Source organism: Anser anser, assembly GCF_964211835.1.
Source record: "Anser anser genome assembly, chromosome: 3".
Lineage (NCBI taxonomy): Eukaryota > Metazoa > Chordata > Aves > Anseriformes > Anatidae > Anser > Anser anser.
The window spans coordinates 6117350-6135625 of NC_139722.1; positions in this window are offsets into that span (position 1 = coordinate 6117350).

The following is an 18276-nucleotide window of genomic DNA, read 5'->3' on the forward strand; positions in this document are numbered from 1 at the left end:
GTTTATACTAGTTTCAAAATAAATATTTTGAATCACAAACTGTGTATCCCTTGGGCGAGGTTTACTTAATCAGTAGCCACCTTCAAAGTCTCATATTTCATTTATATCATGATATTGCAGACTGAGTGAAATGGTATTTTCACGGCATTAATGCCATTAGTTTTCTCTCAAAATCCATTCTTCAAAGTGAAATTTGACAATAGCATCAGTGCATTCCGATTGGTGGAGACTTCGGTGTATCTGTATCATAAACTCAACCATATCTGTCTTTCAAGCAAGTCTACTGACATTTCCAATGATGGGGAAGGGAGAATGGCAGGCTTGTTCACCCCTACGTGTCTGGCTTGCCTCCCTGATGTGACATCATTGCTCATGCCATACTCCAGCATAATCGAGCAGGTCAGTGGTTATTCCAAGCTTCACCCATTCCAGATTCCACCCTTAACCCTCCAAAATGAGTCTTTTATAGTTAAATGATTCACTTATTAGGTAAAATAAACATGAAAATAATGTCAAATTAAAATAAAGCAAAGTAGCATGGAGTTAAATTCAGACTGACACTGAGCAAACAGTCTGGCTGGAATCATTATACCCTTTTGGAAACAGGCACGGTTATCGGAGCATGGATCCAATTAGTTTCAACTGAGAAGACCCTTCCTGTTCCTAGCTCCCTGAAGCTTAAATCCCACAGTTTAGATGTTAACTTAGAGTTAGGGACAACTCTCTTGCAGTTGCCATCTGCAGGAACTCAGGAAACCTGCAAACTGGGTTCTGAAGCCAGGACAACAAAAGTATTTAAAACTATGTAATTTATCATTTACAAAGATCTTTAAGACCCCAGTCATGTAAATGCTCAATGGGCCTTGGCTCCTCTGAAAGCCTGGAGAGAGAGCCAAACCCAAGCCAAGTTCACCAAGTCCAAGTGCTGCTCTTCATATCTGGAGCCAACAGACAGGCCAACATACACAGAAGAAAAAGGAGTGGAAAGTGATGTGCAAGGTCTCCGTGACTTACAGAGAAGAGCTAGACTACTCTTTCTTGCTTGCTATTACTAACTGGGCTCCACAAGTGATTTTTTCAGATAAACTGCGAGACCGCTGCCTTGACCACTCATTGGCTTTCCTGCTACTGCTCCTTACCTCCATCTAACGGATATGAAGTGATGCATGAAGTGGTAGGAAACAGCAGGTAGGCAGTATGGAGTAAGTTTTGGCTCTAGGCAAATTTCTGCCTTTCAAACATATGTTCCCTTGTTCAAGTTGTGGTATCATACAGGGAAAAGACAGAAACATAAAATGAACTGGCTTCAGGATTCGGTTAGATACAAGATCCATCACTGGGCACAGCTACTAGTGGTGCCACCCAAATACAAACCCAAGAAGGGGAGGAAAAGTGTATTTCCAGCTAAGACAAGCTTGGCCAAGGTCAATGAGGAGAAGACGTCTTTCAGGCTCACTTGGAACAACAATTCTCAGCAGCATTTCTAAATTTTCTACTACTATTACAACCATATCCATGGTGTATATAATCCCTATCTGTTTGAAACACACCACCACACAGAGCACTAGCAGTGTTCCTCGGCTGTATGACCAGGGATGCCATTTTAATATCCTGACCCAGAAGAACTCAGCACCATCTCGGCAGCTACATAAGATGAGGAAACTATGAGCAACAAATCACAGATCAGATTCGTGCAGTCCTTAATTGTACATGCAGTGAAAATCAAGAAGAGTGTCAGGATGCTTTTTCAAATACTTTAATATATATATTTGGAAAAGTATGAACATAAAATACATTTTTCTTTCAATTTCTTTGAAAAGTCTCAATTCAAATGGAGTCATACTATTTCTGCTGCTAATTCATAATATTTCACCTATGTTGCTCTTCTGAATTCTGTGGATTTTTAACTGTATTTTGGTGGCAAGCAGTTTTCATCTCTCTGTTACACCTTAAATCATCAATGCACATAAGAGTATTATGCATACATTTAAATTCCCTTTCAGTTCAGTGAAAATCATACATATATTTTTAATTATAAAAATGTTGACTTTGAAAATTGGGCAACGGTGATTTTTAAAAAAGTCAAAACTGATATCACCATCTTTGCCAAGTGAGAGTGATCCAATCAAAACTTGGCATAATCAAGTGGTATGAATTCTTCCAAGCATTCATTTCAATCTTTAAAACAATCCTTCATCCAAAAGGCTGATATGGCATCAATCATCACTCCAAGGACTCCAAGGAAGCATTAACAAAATAGGTAAGAGAAAAGAAAAGGAAAAAGCAAAAACTTCTTACTAAAAAACATTCAAAGGCACAGAGGCAAGGAATAACTGTGTTTTTACTACTCACACTTCTCAAATGTGACAGCCCACATTGCCTCCTTTTGCATGTCAACTGTGTAGGCTGAGTATTGTCTGGATGGTGACACCAACTTTTCTGCACAATGCTTTACATCCTGGCAGTGTGTCACAGTGATGTGGCCACATGCAAAAAAAATAAAAAAAAAAAAAATTCATGCCTATGTTATTGTCAAGAAAATAAAGCCAGCAAGATGGCATCTCCCTAAAATTTCTCCCTTACTGCCCTGGGGGATGCTGAAGATCTCTGCCAGCATCTGGTAGCTCCAGGCCAAAACCACAAGCACAAACAAAAAAAAGGTGGAAGTTTTCCTTGGCTGGCGAGAGCCTCTGCAGCCTCCACCACTATGAGGGAAGGCTGTCCTCAGTGCCAGCCCCACCCTCCCAAACAGGCCTTCCTGCAAAAACAGCCACCTCCTCAGCATGACCTTTGTTGGCAGCTTGGTGTTTTCTTGCTCATGGGGTCACCAGAAAAGTTACCCTTTACCCACCCACACTCCCCAGTTCTTGTCATGGGCTGCAAATAGCCCCCTTCAGCCTCCTTTCTTTCCTTAAGAAAGACATGTCACAACAGTCCAGCCCTGGTGTGATTCACTGTGATCCCCTTGTTCACCACAATATTCAAGGACCAAAACACCCACAATCAAGAAGATATTATAACAACATAGTCACTCTCTTTTGGAAAGATTGCCAATAAACTAGCAGCAAATAACCACCTATGTATTAAAATTAAAATTAAAATAAATAAATAAATAAATAATGTGAGTTTATGCACATATACATTGTGTTCACTTTACCAGGAAAGAGGTGGCTGAAGTGAACTACAGGCCCCAGACCATTGCTGGTGATGTCTAGAGCTGAAACATTCCATTCAAGCCTGTTGTCAGAGTCCAGTTTGATAAACTCATACCTTCAAATCCAGAAAGCAAGGCACAGAATCAGAGGCCTACTGCTGCTTTAGGACTTCTCCACCTCATTCACATTCTCTGCTATCTGAAGGAAATCTGCAGGGCTTGAACTCTTAAAATGTCATGGGAGTAACTACTCGTTCTCCTCCATGACCCTTATCTACCAACCAAGTCCACAAATTTCAAATACAACTGGGAATAATGACCAATAAACCTTACCAGCCTGGACCAAGGGGAGATAATAAAATCCTTCACCAATATTTGTGCTCTTTGGAACTATGAATCCTTTTGTGATTCTCTTAATTTTGCCCTTAAAAATACAGAAGAGAGGCTGCAAAGCGCACTCAGCTTTCACCAGTACACAAGAGCATGTACAATTTTTTATGAATTGAGAGGCACAAGAATGTGGTATTGTGGTGCAGAGAAAGTGGTAGTAGCTAGCATAGTGCAGGCTCCAAAATCCATCTACCGGCAACTTTCAGACAACTATTTGAACCCTGAAGATGTGATGTGTAAAGCAATAAATCCTTGTAGAAATGTTGAAAAATTAAAAGAAAGTATTTGCTGATTGCTAGCCTAATGCCACAATTTTAATACGTTTTAGACAAGAATCTGGGAATATTGTGTGGATTCAGCGTTTCAGCACAAGATTAAAATCTTAGCAAAAGAACAATGTTAAACAGAAGGTGTTTAGCGAGGAAACAACTGAAGACTGAAGGGATTGCCTTCATGGTCCCTTTATGCTAGATGGTCTAAGGACATTCTTCTCCCAAGCTGATGGTGAAGGCTGTAGCCTGGCTCCTGCTGTCCCAGATGTGTGTGCTTTTGTAAGCAAATCAATATGCTTATGCATGACTCCATTCCTCCATTTTTATCTCACAATAACATTGGAGCAACTTCAGAGTCAACTTTTTTTTTTTTTCCCTGCACAAACATTGCCAATCACTATTTTATACAACACAGCATTTCATCTATTTTAGCACCAAGAATGTCTTATAATTAAACACAGAATACATTTTTTTTTCTGTGTCAAGATATTGCAAGCTAGTTGAGCAGATGTTACAGAAGTAAATGGTAATGCTCTCATTGACCTTACAGAAATCACAGAATAGCTATTAAGAAATGTTTCTGGAAACACTCTATTGAAGAGATCAATGGAAAAATAAAAATAAAAATTGCTCATCTTGATCTCAGGAATGCATTTCCATAACTTGCCCTGGTGCAAGGCAAAAAGCACAAATCACAGCACCTCCTCATGTCTGCTTTACAACACGAGACTGTGGCAACTCTGGCTCCTTGAATTTTATAAACAGTACAGTCCCAGTGCACTGGCTACCGTTTTGTATATTAAATTGTTGGGGTGGGGGTGGTATCAATAAACAGCTGCACAGTCAAATTAGTACTGTTTACTGTCAAATTAACAAGGAAAGTGATACTTTCTGCTCTTTGTTTATAACTCTGCGCAGTTGGCCCCGGCACCAGAAAGACTAAATGAAAATGGACAGCTCCCAATGGTAGATGCTCTCCTAGATCAAACAGAAGGGAAATTTTGTTTGTCTTATAAAATAAACAGTATCTTTTCAGGTTCATGTGCTCAGAATAACAGCCGTTCAGTTGCACCAGCTGTTTCTGATTTCACTGCTAATTGTATGTCTCATTTCTCAACTGACTTGCAGGTCATTGTTTGCTTGCTGATGTTCGCTTAGGGAAAGGGAACAGGAGCCCAGCACACATGTGTGCATGTGAGGGAGAAGAGTGGGGAGATGTTTAAATGCCTGGATGAAAGTTGTATGTTTTTAGGCCTGTGGTGTAGTGAGCTTTAGGAGATACGCCCTGGCCTTTCAGCACTCTCCCTGAGATTTGGTCTTGGAGCTATAGTATGAACAAGGTTACCGAACATTTGCTTACAACAGTTCTATGGTACTGAGCCCACATTAATTGTTTTTTTTTTTGTTTTCCCCCCAAAATGCCCCAAAATTCTGCAGTCTTTGAGTCTTGAAAAATGTTGAGGTCTTCAGACAAAGTATAAATTTTGAACAGAATTGAATCACTACTTTTATTAAAATTTCTACAGAAGGGAAAACATAATTTATTCCAAATGATCCTCATTTTTATGCCAGTGTTTTAGGTGTGGTCTAGGCTACTTGCATCAGGAAAACATTATCTCTGCACAGTATACTTCTTGCAATTCAGTTATTCTCCTGACTTTCTTCCTTCATCTCTCTTCATTAAAATTTTCCTTACTCTCACTTATCTTTGATAACCCATGCTCTTAGACAGAAATGTACAAAGACTGTTGCCACACAACAACAAAAAAAAATTCAGCCATGCAAACTGTGCACAAACTTATGATAGACTTCCCCCTGATTTTACACTATTTGTGTTATAGTCACTTTAAGATGTTAATGTACACTTGACGTTAGTATATCTCTTTTCCCTTAAATTTAATAATAATTTTACCTTTTATTTACAGGAGTATAGTTAGGCTGTGTGGGGAACTTTCTACAGTAGTATTTCTTACCGGAGAAATAAAAAGGAAAACTTGGAGAAAGTAAATACACAGATTATCGCAGTTCACTATGTTATGTCCTTTGTTAAATGCTCAGACACTATGGGTGTCTGAGGGTATCATAAATGTATGGATGCATTAAAAACAAGAGCTAGCTCTCCTACATCTAGTTAAAAGGCTTTGGGGTGATATGTTGATAGGAAGTTTGAAATATTATAAATAGGCAGGTATGATCTCTAAAGAATAGGTTCAATACTTAGGTCATTCTTACACACCCATCTCAAGAAAAAAATTCACTGTCAGCAACTTTTACAGGTTACATGAAGTTTGGTAGACAGTTATAACAGTGAGAATAGGTCATTTTTCCAGAGAGACTTGCTAGCTTATAGATCAAATTAACAATTGGGAGTCCCCACCTAAATGGTTTATTTATATGGAAGACATCTAGGGTAGGGTGAATCATGCCCAAAGTGCTTTCAAGATACATACCTACATTTGTGCTGGGCATCTGGATCCCTGTTGTTGTCAGTGGAGGGTCAATGCCAACAGCCAGTGACTTTTACACTGAGGTTCTTTTTGCTGTAGACACCAACATTTGGTCAAATTACCAACATTTGGTCAAATTACACAGATCACAGATCACAGAACACAAATCACAGATTCTGTGATTCTGTGAAATTAGCTGTAATCCAGGCTCCATTAACCATACTGATAAGTTTATTATAATGGGAGTCAAGACAAATACTTCATAGACAGAAATTGGCATCTACAAAATGGAAAAAAGAGAGAAAGAAAGAGAGAAAGAGAGAGAGAGAAAGAAAGAGAGAGAGAGAAAGAAAGAAAGAGAGAAAGAGAGAAAGAAAGAGAGGAGAGAGAAAGAAAGAGAGGCAGAGAGAGAAAGAAAGAAAGAAAGAGAAAGAAAGAGAGAAAGAGAGAAAGAGAGAAAGAGAGAAAGAGAGAAAGAGAGAAAGAGAGAAAGAGAGAAAGAGAGAAAGAGAGAAAGAAAGAAAGAAAGAAAGAAAAATGCCCAAGTAACTTACAACATAGCTCTGCTAAACTCTAGCTACAGTGGATACTTTAACTCTAACCTTACTTCTGTTGTGGGATGCCAGCTAGCATACGGCAACTCTAAGGCCAAAGTGGGTAAAGGAAATCACTTTTTTCAAATCTATGCCTAAGCCCTACAAAAGACAACTAGGAATGCAGCAAAAGTGATCAAAGGCAAAAGAGTCTGCCAGGCTTTATTTATTCTCTACTCCCTGTCTGTTCGGGACTGACATTTTTTATATTTTTATTTCTTTTTTAAAAACAATAGTTTAGACAAATGTGTCTAGACTGATGGTAGAGCAAATGTGACATTAATTATGGATTCCTACACAGTGGCTCCGTGTATGTGGGCAGTTGCCAGTTCCCAGGGAAAAAAAAATTGCCAGGCTGCCAAACTGGAAATAGCTGCTCATCTCACCATTGTCACGTCTCTGAGAGTGACTGGTATCAGATGCTACAGAAGACTTTCCTGGCACATTGAAGAGGACAACTGCAGGGTAAACAGGCCAGAAAGTTGCTGCTGCATTTCCATCAAAGCGTATTAATGGAGTGGAGCCTACATGGAGATTTGCCTCCACAGATCTGCCTCCAAAATTCTGCAGGAGGTACTTCAGATCCGGACACATCCCAGGTGAAAGATAGCATCTTGAAGAAAGTTTCCTGCAAACGTGGTGAAGCTGTTTCTGCACCCCAGCCTAGCCCACTTAGTGGCATCCCTCTAGTCTGCTCTCACAGAGCTGGTTTGCTCACCCTCTGATCTGCCCTGTCAACACCACAGCTGGCTCCATCTTTCTTGAAAATGGGTCCCCAGAAAGTAGGCAGTGTTGAAGATCTTACACAACAGTGTTAAAATCTCTTTGCTGTGAATGTCTTCCATCCTGGGAACACTTTCATGTTACTCTGGTTTCATCACATCGGTGGCTCAGAAATGATGTGCTATCAGCTAATAAACCAATGCCTTCTCCAGCTCAGTTGCTTCCACTTGGTGCTTTAGATATTCTAGCAAAAACTCCCATTATTACTTCTAAAGTGAAATCATTGTGTTTCGCTGTATTGAATATCATCCTTTTCCCGCTTTTCTTACCCTCAGGACATCAGTTCTCCCTGCACAATACCTCACTCCTTCTCCTTGTATCATTAGCAAATCTCATCAGCCTTTTGTACTAAAGCAACTAATGACCATATAAAATAAGCTCATTGTTAAGAAGAAGTTAATGACAAGGGCAATTCTTGAGAAACAGATCTGGTAACCTCTTTCCAGCCAAGAACATTGTTTCTTTCATCACACTAATTTTTGCTTTCTATTGAGTCAATTCCTTCCAGTTAATTCCAGTTCAATCACTGATGGGTTACCACATATATTTTGATATCTTTGGAGGGCACAAGAAGATATAAATACATTGTAAGATGACGACAATGTCAGTTAGGGTGGAAGATACTGCTGAAGAACCCCTTCCCAATTTATATCTGAAGTCTGTTTTGTACTGGTGTCCAAAACTAAGTTGTCAGTTTCTGCATGAGTTTATAGGCAGATGTCTTTAGCAAGAGAAATACTTGTAAATATTTGGGCCCATGTCTGAAACTTTAAAATAAGTAAATAAATAAAAAGGGAAGGGAAGGGAAGGGAAGGGAAGGGAAGGGAAGGGAAGGGAAGGGAAGGGAAGGGAAGGGAAGGGAAGGGAAGGGAAGGGAAGGGAAGGGAAGGGAAGGGAAGGGAAGGGAAGGGAAGGGAAGGGAAGGGAAGGGAAGGGAAGGGAAGGGAAGGGAAGGGAAGGGAAGGGAAGGGAAGGGAAGGGAAGGGAAGGGAAGGGAAGGGAAGGGAAGGGAAGGGAAGGGAAGGGAAGGGAAGGGAGGAAATGTTTTTGTCTTTTAACAAGAACTCAGCAGTACAATTTTTAGAACTTGTCAGTGACACAGCCCATTATTGGTTTGTCCATATTAAACACTTCCTGGTTTTATTTTTAATTAAAAATAGCTCTGCCTGGCATAAGCGCTGAAGGCTGTAACCTTCTGGTTATCCACAAAACTAGAATAACAAGGGCAACAGGGCAACCTCTCCTCATGCTGCCTCCTTTCTCCCAGAGGGTCTAACTCTTCCCACTCAGTCTAGGGCTGTTTTGCTGAGTCTGACACCAAAACTGCGGGGCTGAATTTCCTGCAGGGATGCCAGCGACAAAACCATAGTCAATGTGTAGCCACAAAAAATCCCTTAAAACTTAAGACTCAGAAAAATGACTCAGACTGACTGAGGAAGCCAGTTCACACAGATAACTACTCTCTGCAGCATTCAGGCTAGGGTGAAAGAGGTGGGTGAAAACTCCTGCCCTGTTATTAAAACAGCAATTTCCCTGAATTCTCCCTGAACTGAATTCTCCATTGCCTTGAGTGATCTGCTGGTGAAAGTGCGGCTGTCAGCTCTGCTGGTGCCAGAACCACAGGCGCTATGCCTTGCTAGAACATCGTGCTTTCCCTCTGGAGGCAGCTCTTCTCCCTGAATTCTTAGTTCCCCACTCTTTTGAGGGGCGGGCATATGAAACCTCTGAAAGGAGTGTGAATGAACATTATGATTCTCTGTTGTGCCTGGCCTAGAAAGGATCTGAGACATATTGTTATGAGATCTGTATAGATAGCTTTAACACCCTACTTAATGGCCAAGACACAATCAGCATGCTTGCATGTTGTGTGGCTATGGCCTGGGCTGAATGTAGGATTTGGGCATATTTTGACTCTTTTCACTGGTACAAGTGGGAAAGGTAGGTAGAAAGGTGGAAAACTAGGATTCAGACATGAAGGGATGGCCATTGGCAATGCCACCTGCTGTGGTCTGTATCACCTCTGCCTTAGTCCCCACCTCAAAGCTAACATACAATGAACTTTCTACCTCCTCAGCCCTATCACATCCCAACATATGAACTAATGCTGCCGTTGGAGGTGGCTTTGCATGAAAACACCAGATTGTGAGTAGAAGAGCAGGATGGTGATCCCCAATAGGAAGGCAGGGTAGACGGCCAGGATCAATCTCACCTGGACCCATCACTACAAATTCCATCAGAGCTGTTTGTTATTTCATATGGTTTAGTTTTCAAAGCAGAACATTTTTATTCCAATCAACTCCCATCCCTTTTAACTCAGACCTTGCCAATGAAATGTTTCTTTTCTACAAGAAGAAAGCAGCCTGTGAAAGAACTGCTCACAGCAAACGTGAACCCTGAATAGAAATTTTTACAGATACAACACACAGAAGAAAGTGGAAAGCCCTTGAAATCGTGTGAGAAGAAGAAGGGAATTCTAAAGAGCAATTCAAAATGAGGGCTCATTTTAACAAAAACAGTCCAAGCAGTCCAAGTAGGTTGGATGACCACCCTCAGGAACAGCAACAGGAGCAGAGAGCAGATGAGGAAACATATGGGGGAAGGACATGTGTTTCCAGTATGAATATCAATTCATGATTCTTGTTTCCCTCAAAAATGCAGAAAGAAAACCAAGAAGTACAATCTTCCTTTGGACTATCCATGTTGTAAAGGCACTAACTTCATGGAAAGTGTTTATTTCATAAAAATCAGTCAAATGTTTCTGGTGTGGTAGGCACATGTGGTGTGTAGGCATGTGGTATCAACATGGGGTAGAGTATAATCAACCAAATGACAGTGAAAGACTCTGACTGACATTTTGGGATTCTTAAGCCATCAGGTGCCCCTAAGGAGTTTCTCCATTTTTGGATGGCTGACACATTTGATTTGTCTACATCTTACCTATTAAAAAAAATAAATAAATAAATCTAGAAGTATATTCATTTTATATTAAACCTTGGACAAATAAAAATACTTCTTTTGCAACTGAATGCATAAGTGACAACAATGCATGGGTTATGGAAACAAATGCACTACTTCTCTGTTCCCACTGTGCACGGTTGTACTAGTTTACTTAAACTCATTCAGCTTTCATCAGTAGTCAAATCCTTGATACAACTGCAGGAGACCAGTGACTTTATATCTACTTCCATTCTGTGATGTATCTTTAAACACAGCCTAAATTTAAGTAGGTGGCATTGTCCCATGGATGACTCATTAAAGAAGAAGCTGGAGATATATTCCAGATAGTCTGTATTCTAGTATGTACCTTATTCATGTCTTATTAAAATATTAATTATTAATTAAAACAAAAACAAAAACTATTTCTTCCTTTTCCTTTTGCTTTTAAAATACATATTGCCAATAATTCTTAATTTTCTAGTTCCTAATTCCCTGGGTTTCTTCATTCTTGTTTTTTTGTGTGTGTGTTAAATAGCCCCCATGTGTTGATTTATTTTCCCTGTCTTGGTAGTTTTTGGTTGAATTGGTAGTATCTCATGGGGAGATCTGATATTTCCCTATCCTCATTGTGATAAGAAATGCCCATGAAACTATTGAAAACAAGATTTTTTCTCTCTGTCTTTTTTTTTTTCTTTTTTTCATATTTGGACTTTTGTAACAGAAAATCCCTTAAAATATGTAGGATATAGCCTTAGAATAGATTTTCTGTATGATACTAAAACTCTTCATGTGTTCTTGTCTGCTAAAAGCCAAGAGTTACAATTTTTAATGAACTTTTATCTCCTCCCTGCTACACATATGAAAGAGTTTCTGTTACAGAATTGGTTTGAGCATCATCCCTGGCAAAAGCAACATACATGCAAGACTGCACATTCATGAAATATATATGCATTCCCTTTGGAAATATAGGTCAAGAAACAACACAGAAGTGAGATGAGAGGTGGGAATACTTTCTAGACTGTAAAAGGAATGAGAAAGGCAATACACAACAAAATAGACCTGGTGAATGAGAAATCCCAGGTGATAAAGGTATAGAACCCTGTAGGCAGAATCTCCCCACGCTCAATGTGATGTTCATGGACCAAGCTTAACACCCACTGAGACCCTTGGAGCTTCCTCTCATTATCATTCATGGTGCTGGATCTCAGGTCCACCATTCTTTTGCCCTGGCCCTGCAGCTCTTGCTCCATGCTGCTTTCTTTGACCCTTTCCTGAGTCAATTCAGCTCATTAAAGCGACAAAATATTTACCCAACAAAGAAGTGTGCAAATGCACTATTTACTGCCATCTTACTGGGCTGATTCAACTCACACAGGGGTCAGACGCAGTAGAGTCAGCACAGTGGAGGGACAGGACAGGAGGGTCCTTGTGTTCAGCCCTAATATGAATTCCCACCTCACCACCTTCCAGAAATCTGCCTCTGGTTGTTCATGATGGATATATATTTAAACGTTTTGCTTAATTTTGACCATACACACTGAGGCTGTACTAGCACCCTTCACTGGCTGTCCATACCCACTCCCTAAGCTTCCAAAAGTGATTAGCTTCTACTGGGAATGGTCTCCAGCCTCTGCTAGCTCCCAGCTCACAACTGGGCTCTGCTGAGAAAAAGCATGCCAGGAAAAAAATAGGCAGTTTAGCAGCAGATAAAACAAAAAGGGTGCACCTGAAAATGCCCCTTGGCACTGTTTAATCCATCAGCATAGGTGAAGACAGAGAGACTCTGGTAAAAAACAAACACATAAACAAAAACTAAAACAACAACAACAACAAACACAGCAGCAGTAATATGAAGACACAGTTTAACCAAAATAGTCAAAACCACTGTTATTCTCCCAAGATACTGCTTTCTCCATTCATATTTTGCCTTCGGAGTACCCCTAGCAAGATGCTTGAGTCAACAAGATATTCACTTATTTATTCTAAATTTATCCCGGGGTTGAGTAATCACTCTTTTACTGACTTCCTTCCTTTCTTGAGTGTTTTGTTCTCTCTGCTTCTCTGTCTCAGATGATGACCCAACCATATAAACAACATTTCCCAAATACTAGCAGAGTGTGGACCTCAACTTGGCCCTAAATTCAGAGTGGGGCTCATTTTTATGCACATTGACGGAGTGGGAAAATGAGAGAGGAGGGGAAAGGCTCAGGTTGAATTTTGTTCTTTTTTGCACTAGAACAAGTCTAAATTAATTCCACCTGTGCATATGAAAGGAGATTTTTTTTTTGTGCTGCCCAACAAGGATCTTGTAGATTGCAGGTTATTCCCTTCCTTGCTTGTAAAACCAAACTACCTTTTGGTGTGCAGGGCTCTTTCTTCACAGCCCTCATCCTGCTTAGTCGTGATGTGCAGCAATGTCAATGAGAGCTTTTCCCTTGGCTCCAGTAGGGGATGTTAATGGTTTTTGCCTGTTTGCTTCCTACTAATTACATGCTGCTGGCAGCTACCTCTACCATTCAAGGGACAAATGTGTCCTTTCAGATCTCCTAATTGCGGATGTATGGCACTGCAATGAAAGGAGCCCTTCTGGGGTTGGAGTGAAGTTTTGTCTCTTTCCAAGGGGTGGTTCAGTAAAATCACAGAATGGCTTGGGTTGGAAGGGACCTTAAAAATCATGTAGGTAACCGCAAACAATCTTGGGTGTTGGTTATAGCAGCTGCTGATTGCCCAGACCCCAGTCCAGCAAAGTGTGCAAGCCCAGTGTTTCACACCTGCAGTCCCACTCACCTCCACGTGAGGTTGTTCTCACCTGGCTTCAGCCACCCTACAGCTAAATGAGTAAGGAGTTGGTCCTCTGGAAGAGAAGGTGGCTCCTCCCATCCAAGCGAAATGTCTATGGCCAACAAGCTTTGGGGAGGTGCTCATCTCATGTCACTGATGGCAGGGACACCTTGCTCTGGGGTGGCCAGTGTTAGGTGAGGAGAAGCCTACCTGAAAGGTTTGGTGTGAGCACCTGGCTCTGCAAGGTCACACCTAGGTGCACTGGGCTCTGCAGAGGCAACATTTAGCCCTTAGCCATGCAACAGTACAAGAAGATAAATAAAAATCTCAGCTCCCTCCTCCTCCACACCTATATCAACTAATTGATCTTCATGGTTCAGACTAGGATAAATAAGCAGAGCTGGGATTTTCAGCAGCCAGCTTTCTAAGAGGGTTTAAAGTCCTTCTGAGTGGAGGTTTGTGCAGAGTGGGTTACCTGGTGGGGGTGACCCAGTGCTAATGGCTGGATTTATTGGAAATTCTGGCCCAGTCTGTAGACAACAAATGGGAAGAAATTCAGCTCCCAGCTCTTTAGAAAACCTGACCCCTTGCATTTCAAATGGTTCCTAAAAAAAAAAAAAAAAAGTAAATAAAGAGAAAGAAATATAGGGGGAAAAAAAAAAAGGTAAATAAAGAGACAGAAATATAGATCATTGCAAACAGACCACCAGCAGGCCTGATTCTCAGTGCTCGTTTCCATAGGTACTGCTGGCACGGTGCGAATTAGCAGCTCTGTGGGACCCAACTCTTGGCATTCACATGTGGGACAACCACTTAATCCCCCCCAGACAAGGCATGCATCCTGCTGAAGTGTGTAACCCACACACTTGGGTGTTTTTTACCACAGCCTGTAATCACCACCAGTTTGTACATCTCCGGGCTGTCCTGAGAAGCCACACATCTCCTCACAACGCTCCTGCCGCTGGGATGGCCAGGACCAAGAAGGGGATGGCCACACAGGGACCGCCACCAAGCCACAGCTTGGCTGGAAAAGGGGCTGCAGAAAACTGGTTTCACCTCAGGTGGGGTCGGACACCCAAGGTCAGATGTCCCCTCTGAACCAGGACCTTGGTCACTCTGCCTAGAGAGCATGTGGGCACGTACCACATTTGAGTGACCGGGCAGCTGCTTAAAATAAGGAGAAAACACTTTGAAAATGTCATCTCCTCCACTGCCTTCGGTGCCCACAGTTATGTTTGTACAAATATATCAGGGGTATCAAGAATTTCATAATGATACTCCCTCACCCATGGTTCCAGTTAAAACCGCTGTAATAAACAAAACATACAGAGCACATCGCTGGCACCAGAGGCTATAATTTTCTCTGAGCAGAAATACTACCAAAAAAAAAAGCAAAGAAAAAAAAAAGGCAGGATTTCATCCAGTTTAGGAAGAAATCTATGCAGATCTTTCCTCTCATTAAACTTCTCAACTATTATTAAAGTAAAGTGAGTAGCCAAAAATTCTTTGATGATGACATTGAATCATTTGATGATAGAGTGTTTTGGGAAAGTCTACAGATGCAGATCACTGCTAAAAACCTTGAGTCCCAGGAAGAATTATCTTTCAAATGTCATGATACTTTCCCTTTTGTGGGGGAACATTTTCAACTCTCTTTGCCAAGTGAATTCTACATTTTCTCTTAAATACTTTGTTTTGCAGCTATGAGGAAAACAAATTATATATATGATGCTTTTTCTTCTGAGGCTGCTGAAGGTCTTGAGTGATGGCAAAGAGAAAGTGAGCATGAAGGTGAGAAATGTTTCTGCTGTAATATGTGAAACATGCAGTCCTTGGGAATATCAGGAATAAAGGTGTTTATTTTCTTATTTTCTTGCTTAAGACAATTCAGAAATCCATGAGGAAAATGTGAGTTACATAGCGAACAATTCATCACTGCATAACTCCTCCTTATTCAAAATTCTATTATCTACATATCATTATTTTTCAGGTTATTATTACTATCCAGGTATTACTATTCAGGTATTACTATTCAGGTTATTATTTAGGTTTCATTATTTAGGTTTCACTATTTTTTTGTGCCCAGTGGTGGACACTTTAAAGAAGACCTGATTTGTAAAGGTGTTGTTCAGAGGATGGAGATATATGAAGGTGCTTCTCTTGCTGTATCACCCCCATCTGGTGGCATTGACCTTCTCCCTGATTTTGGCTTTTCATTAAACCAAAAGAGCATGTCTTCAAGTACATGCACCAAGTACAAAACAGACCACGCAATCCCATTGACTTCAAGCTTGTATTTACATGTAAGTATGTGACCATGTGTTTTTTCAAGTGTGAGTCAAAGAAAAAAAAGATACCATCCAAGTTGTGCCTGGCCAGCTTTGAGCACCCACGAAAATAGGCTGGGGGCTGTCTGTGTTGTCCTCTGAAATTGAAGCAGGAATAATTTCTTCCTTCTCTTCATCCATATTTCATCTGTGCCCAGAGGCACGAACAGTAAATTGTGAGTCCCCATTGTTACATGCCATGGCACACACAGATGAAGATGTTCATCCAGCCCATGTGTCAGAGGACAGCAAATGACTAAGACAGGTGGGGGGACACAAGGCAACAAGGACTGCTGGCCAAAGTAGACCATTTCTGTGCTCTGGAAGGAATGATCCCTTTTGAGCTGTCATCTTACTCAAGAATGTGATTTCATTTCCAAGTAGTGACTTTAAATGAGATAGTTAACGACAGCATGCTGGTTAGAAAATCAAGATTCATTATTTTGGTGGGTATATGAGAGCGTTTCCAAACCAGCAATTTTATATGGAAAATTTTGACAAGATTTCATTTTGTAATGAGAATTTCCTTTTGGTTGAAAAATTTCTTTCATCTGAGATAGATGTGGTTGAGAAGAGCCCCTAACTGATGAGTCACATGCAGAAGATCTATGAGCTGTGCCTCCAAATTTACCAAAAGTGATGATTAAAATTAGCTGTGCCCCTGGAGCCCCAAGGCACTAGGGCGGCAAGGGGTTTCCAGCCAGGTCCATGCAGGTGCTGAGCTCTTGGGATCCCTGCTCTCGGGATGCTTCTGGGAGAGAGCAGGACCTCACCACCCTCACCAAGGTGTAGATAAAGGCAGGAGAGGAGTAGCTCCATGATGTTTGTGCCTTTGGCTGCTGTCACAGTGTTGGCTGTGAGGAGATAAGGGGTTGCTGGCTAATATTATTTATGAACTGCATTTTTTAGCCCTTATGGTGAACATGGTAGACCTCAGATGGGAGGCCAAAAGCTAACATGGGTCATGGGACAGAAAGATGTGGCAAATGTAGCAGGAGAGATGAAATAGCAGTGAGATTGTCGTGATTATTCCATCTCTGTTGTCCTACATGGTCCCAGCAATGAGTGAAAATAGGGACACCTCTCTGAGGGGAACTTTTCAGAGAAGGGTCTCATAGACTTTTCTCATATAGACCCAGCAGATGGTAAAAAGACCCTGAGAAAACAGCATGCTTCAGGGCTCTTACTTTCTCTTCCCAGCCCACTGCCTCTAGGTTTCTCTTGCAACTCACCAGTTGCAAGATAATTCTTCTCCCTGTCCTTTCAATGGAGCCCCTGCAATCCCCTCTATTTATGGCAGGAATAGGAAAGCTCGGATGATTCTATTCCTCATACATTAGTGACCAGAACACGAGGGCTGAACCTGTCAATGTGAGCAAAGAGTGAACATCATCTGGACAATCCTTCTTCAGTGAATGGAGTCTCCAATAAGACTTCTTTTTCCCAGCTGGATCACAAATTCCTGGGAGCTGTACAGTCATTTCAAGCACATATTATATTACTGACATACAGCTTTATGTTTTTTTCATTATTATATTGCTATATTATTATAACAGTATATCAGGCTGTGTGGAAACCCTCTTTCAAAGGTGGCGGTGCCAAACAATCCTGGTGCTCCCCACCCATTCACCATCCATCACTATCCCTTATGCTTCCCCGTAGTTGTTCTGGTGGAAGGGAATAACCAAGTGCTCTGCCAGCAGCTGCTGGCAGAGTCTGTCAGGCTTGTGCACAACCATCCTCATTTCTCACCCAAACTACTCCAGACAGCTACCAGCATCAGCGTAAGGAGATCTCAGGCGACCCTTCATCTGTGGGCATAGCTGCAGAGGTTGTAGCAAACCCCTGCGACAAGGACACCTTCCATGGGCTCAGCTGCTTGCTTAGCAAACCTCCGTCCATGGCGTTGGTTGCAGCACCCAGGTGCCACCGAAATAAAAGGGGCCTGATTTACTGGGCAGGGAGGGGAGGACGTGAGAGGGGTGATCTCAGCCCTCTGCTCTGCCTGGGGTGGTTGGTGCCACCATGGTCCTTCCCCCGCCAGTTTAAATCAGGTTGTGCCTCTCCCTGAAGAATGAGCAGTAAAAGCAGATTAAAATGTGACTTGCTGAATAGCAAAGCAAGAGAACAAAACTCCCCAGACAGCTGCTTTTCCCAAACGTGCCCTTTCCAACAGGCAGCTGGAATGGATAAAGCTGTCATTATCCCTTCACATCCAGAGAGCATCGCGGGGAGAGATGCACAGAAAGCAGCCTCTGTCCTACCTGGTGGGCACAAGAGCCTCACACAAAGTACATCCTGGGGCAGAAGTAGTGCAGGGACATTGAGAATATGGTTTCCTTGGGTTTTACATCAGCAAATATCACATCATCTAAATCCCTTGGTGCTTCTGCATCTTCCCAGCCCCGGTGCTGCCAGCCATGCCTGTAGAACCCTGATGAAGCAGAGACCCATGCTGCTCCCCCATGTCCGGCGCAGATGCTCAACAGCCCATAGTTTGGCTGCCAAAGGAGCCCCAGAATCAGGCTGGTGTCTGTAGGAAACAATGGCATTGTTGCCACTGGAATAAACATCCTGGTGGCCCATTTGTGT